The following is a 5,467-nucleotide window of genomic DNA, read 5'->3' on the forward strand; positions in this document are numbered from 1 at the left end:
CCCTTTGCTAAATCTTCACCTCTATGGCTAGAAACTAGACAAAAATTGATAATTCTTTTATGCAAAGTTCAATTTTTATCAATCCAATGAGCAGTAATACACATATAATTAACTCTTTGCACATAAGTCCAAATATCAGTCATTATACACATTATTTGTTGAGTTTCCTTAAAAATGATCCTCATTTTATTTTTCTCTTCATCAAAGAGATCAAAACAATCACGGGTAACAGTTATACGAGAAGGAATTTGAAACAACGGTTGTACCACTTTCATAAATTATTTAAAGCCATTTTTTTTCAACAAATCTAAAAGAAAGATCATCAAGAATCACCATACAACACAATGCTTTCTACACTCTTCTTGATCAAATTTTCATGAAACAATTGATACATCACCCTTGTTTCCCCCTGTAACAGGTTGAAATGTTATCTTTGATTGCCTAGTATCAACATTACAAGGTATTTTTTTGCATTTTCTTATATGACCAAGCATTACCGTCGTACCATGTTCTTTTGTATCATCTAAATACACATGTTTAGAATAATTACACACACCCTTTTATTTTCTTCTGAATCAACTTTAGGAGTAAATGATCACATGCAACAAATCTTTTTACCTTTCTTTCTTTGCTTTAGACTTAAGTAAATTCGAATCAAAAGCTATACTCTCACCAATCACTTTATCAACTCTACTATTTTGTGTCATTTAGTTGTATCAACGTGACTGTGATTTAAAAAAAACAATCAAAAAATAATCCAACAACAAAATTACAACATAACATGACCAAAACTTGACCATGTACATAGAGCAAAATAGACCACACCATAAACAGTTTGACATATTAAACTTCAACGTCAACTAAAATCAACAGAATGGAGTAAATTAATGGAATCAACAAAACGGAGTAGATAGCTTGTGGTACGAATTAACAAACAAAAGGCACCAACAACTTATAAATTACCATTAATATATTACAATGAAAAGTTCAACATACCCCAGAATGGCAGAATTTATTAACCTAATTAAAGAAGAATTTTGAACTTAGATGTAACTTGAAAGTATAAAAATAAAAAATCTGTATTCTGTACCTAATAGGCTGGGCAACCCATATTCATAGTACAACCTATTATCATAATATTATACTACAATTCAACTTGAAAGTATTAGGCCGGGCAATAAAATGTATATTATACTATTACAAAAGACACCAACCAATGAAAAGTTCAACATACTATAATTCATAATATTATACTATAATTTGTACCTAATAGTCCGGGTAACCCATTGATGGGGCATTTTAGTCTAAACATTTCACTGCGAACCAAATAAGGCATTTTGTTCAGTCTAATTAGCTTGTTGTCTTTGGGCATTTATTATAAAATTATCCGTTACTACTTGTTGTTCAAATATATTCAATGAATAAGTTAAAAATAATATGAGTCAGTGGTCATATTTTTTACCTGTAAGGCTGTTACCCATAATTTTTAACTTACCAATATTTGTCTTGACTTAATCTTAAAGACATGCAGAATTTAGAGGCAGAGGCTCCATTTCTTAGATATGAATTAACCAATAAATTATTATTCATTTAGGTTTAGGCCCAAATATACAGGCCGCCCTTGTGTGGATCAAGCCAAATTTGTATAAGCATATATTATAGGTTAAAAATTGGACAGAATTGAAGCTGAAGTAGAAAAATTTTAGACTTTAAGTATTTAAAGTAAGATTGAGCAGTAGGAATAACAAAAATTATTACCTGTGAGCACAACAACAATAGCTGAGCAGCAAATCATCTTTGGCCATCTCTAATCTCTTGATTTTTTTAGTAAATTTTGAGCTTGAAGCCTTGAATACTAACATTTGGTTTTGGGTCTACTGATATTATTAGTTTGAGAGACAGAGATAGTGAGAGAGTGAGAGGCGTAGTGAAATCAAAAATGAAATATGAAATGAGAATAAACCTAAGTCGCTAGGGTAATTAATGACGGTGGGCTTGGGTTGGGAAATAGGATTTTGGGCTGGGCGGTAGGTAATACACTAGGAAAATAGAAATTATATATGGGCTATCTATTTGACTATCGAGTTATCGGGTGGCCCGATATAAATTTTAAGAAAACTACCACCTGAACTGATAACCCGTTAATGAAAAAATTGAAACCGACACCCGACCCGATAAGTTAAAAACCAAACCGTTAACCCGATAAGCAAAATTATCGGTTTAGGTTAACAGTTTGAACCAAAACCTGCATAGCCCTATGTTTAACCAAACATACCAAATAGTATAATTACAGCAAATTCAATTCCTAGGGTGGCTTTCCAAACAGGCCCTTATAGTTTTGGTCCTCTAAGTCTAAGTTTGCTAGAAATTAGTACTTTCGATTTCTGTCCAATAATGTCCAACTATTTATTGGACAAAAATTGTTAGATTTTGTGATCCAAATTATGTTAATCCGGCCCTGAAAAGTTTACAGTGCGATCCATGTTTATAATTTTTGTGGGGTCTGTGGTGGTAGCGTTAGGATCGGGCCAACTATTTCTATAGTTTTTAGGCCTAAGATTTATTTGTAGGCACGTATTATATAAGTGTTATTTAATGGGTTTATTTGGAAGTTTTATATACATTATTGAGATTTTCATCTCCTCATTGTACTCCTCTTCATTATAGTGAATTTCTTCACCTCTGCCCGTAGTTTTTCCCATCAAGGGTGTGTCTTCTTGTTATTTTCTTTTTCTTTGTGATATTGCTTATTTTTTCAAATATAACAAATTGGTACCAGACCGATTGTGTTCTTAGGGATGGCAACCAAGAAGTTTGATATTCCACTATTAGACCGCAACACCAGATTTTTGTTATGGCAGATTAAGATGTGGGATGTGCTCGCGCAAATGGATTTGGACGATGCTCTATTATGGTTTGATAAGATGCCTTCCTTGTGGACAGAGGTTGATAAATGATGTAAGGATCAAAGGTCTTTATCTCAAATCCACCTTAATTTATCCAATCAGATTCTACAGGATGTTTTGAAGGAGACCACTGCCACTATGTTGTAGTTGAAACTGGAATCGTTATGTATAAAAAAGAGCCTAACTAGTAAGTTGCATCTAAAACAACGACTTTATTCCCATCGAATATCTGAGGGTGCGTCTTTGGAGGATCACCTAACTTTATTTAAGAAAATCATCTCTGATTTAGAGACTTTAGAGGTTAAGTAAGATAAGGAAGATCTAGGGTTAATTTATTATGTTCATTGCATGTATCATATTCGACCTTTAGAGATATGATTTTATTAATTTGTGATACCCTAACCCTAGATGAAGTCTATGATGCATTTTTCTGTAAGGAGAAGATGAAGCATCTTGTGAATAGGTAGGTGACTCAAGAAGATAGTCTCATTGTTCAAGGAAGGAATCATGAGAGAAACTCTGGAGGTGATGATAGGAATAGGTCAAAATCTAGAAAGAGAAGAAAAACCTATAATTACTATAACAAGAAGGGTCATATCAAATCTGAGTTTTATAAGTTACAAAATAGAAATAAAAGGAAAGATGAAAAATAGAAAGGAAACCAACCAGAGAAGTACGGTAAAGCCAGATTTATTGAAGATAGCAGTAGTGATGGAGAACTCTTAATAGTTTCTAATGGTAACTACAAACCTTATGAGGATTGGATTCTTTATTCAGCTTGCACGTTTCATATGTGTCACAATCGGGATTAGTTTACAACATATGAAATAGTCTATAAAAGGTGTTGTATTGATGGAAAATAACACACTCTGTAAGATAGCTGGTGTTGGAATAATCAGGATCAAGATGTTTGATGGGGCTATGAGGACACTTAGTGATATGCTGTATGTCCCAAACCTGGAGAGAAATCTTATTTCCTTGAGTACCCTTAATTCGAATGGATATAAGTACACTGGTGAAGGTGGAGTCCTGAAGGTTAGTAAAGGTGCTCTAGTTATGATAAGGGGATAGATAAAGACTTCTAATTTGTATGTCTTGTAAGGCTCTATGGTTGTAGGTGATGCAACTATTTCTACTTCCTCTCTATCAGATAGTGATGTTGCTAAACTTTGGCATATGTGTTGGGGACATATGAGTGAAAAAAGAATGGTTGAACTAAGTAGGAGAGGAATTCTTAATGGCCAGAGTATTACCAAATTGGAGTTCTATGAGCACTACATTTTTGGAAAGCAAAAGAGAGCCAGATTCACTAAAGGCATCCACTCAACTAAATGCACACTTGATTACATTCATGCTGATCTTTGGGGTCCTTCTAGAGTACCTTCTATAGGAGGTGCTAATTACATGTGAACTATTATTGATGACTATTCAAGGAAAATTTGGGTGTTCTTCCTGAAGCAAAAGAATAATGTGTTGCCTACTTAGATCTGTCAAGTGCTTATTTATGGGTTATAAGCCCGGTGGTAAAAGATATAAGCTTTGGTGTCTAGAAAATAGAAAAGTTATAACTAGCAAGGATGTTGTGTTTGATGAAATTTCCATGCTTCGTGTTTTGCCCCCAGATGAGACTAGTGACATGAATTAGTAAAAGTCAAGCACCCACTTTGAGTTAGAGATTAGAACAGAGTCTACACCAGTGCCTTCATCTCAGTCTAGCCTGGAGATACAGAGTGATACTATTTCTTTTTCACTACCAGTGGTGCCATAATATTTTATTACTAAATACAGGCCTAGGAGAGATATTAGACCTTCTTTGAAGTATGGTAAAGCTAAATTGGTTGCTTATGCATTGAATGTAGTAGAAGGTATTGATTCTGGTGAAGAACTTTCTTCTTTCTCAGAGGTAGTAGTTATGATGATTCTGGCAGATGGATGATTTCTATATAGGAGGATATGGAATCACTTCATAAGAATAGAACATGAGCTTTGGTGAGATTTCCTAAAGATAAGAAAGTTGTCCGTTATAAGTGGGTATTTGAAAAGAAAGAAGGAACATTAAGAGTTGAAGATTCTAGGTACAAAGCAAGACCAGTTGCTGAAAGTTATAGTCAAGTTCCAAGTGTTGACTTCACAGATGTTTTGTGACACCTCGTACTTTTATAAGTCCCGTTTAGCTCCTAGTATGTCAAGATACAACTTCAAAAGTTTATAACTCTTTATACGAGTAGAATTTTCCATCTCTATACCCAACAATGTGTAGAATCGAATCAGCTTTCCAATGATACTAATTTTGCCTCAATCTGATGCTCGGTTAAGAAGTTATGGCGATTTTAGTGAAAGATGTAGAACATCGCGTTAAGCACCGTATTGCGGGGAAGGAAAAAATTGTAATTATCTGATTTCCAGAGGAGGATCACAATTAACCCACATCGCAAAGAAGTTCCAGTTCCTGTTCGTCCCTTTCCAGTAGTTCAACGCGATTTGCCTATATCGCGTCAAAATTCTCAATTGGATAGACACTGCATTGCGGTGGAGTGCAAAATGGCACTCGTCCTTTCCCA

This window comes from Capsicum annuum, chromosome 3 (genome assembly GCF_002878395.1).
Source record: "Capsicum annuum cultivar UCD-10X-F1 chromosome 3, UCD10Xv1.1, whole genome shotgun sequence".
Classification (NCBI taxonomy): Eukaryota; Viridiplantae; Streptophyta; class Magnoliopsida; order Solanales; family Solanaceae; genus Capsicum; species Capsicum annuum.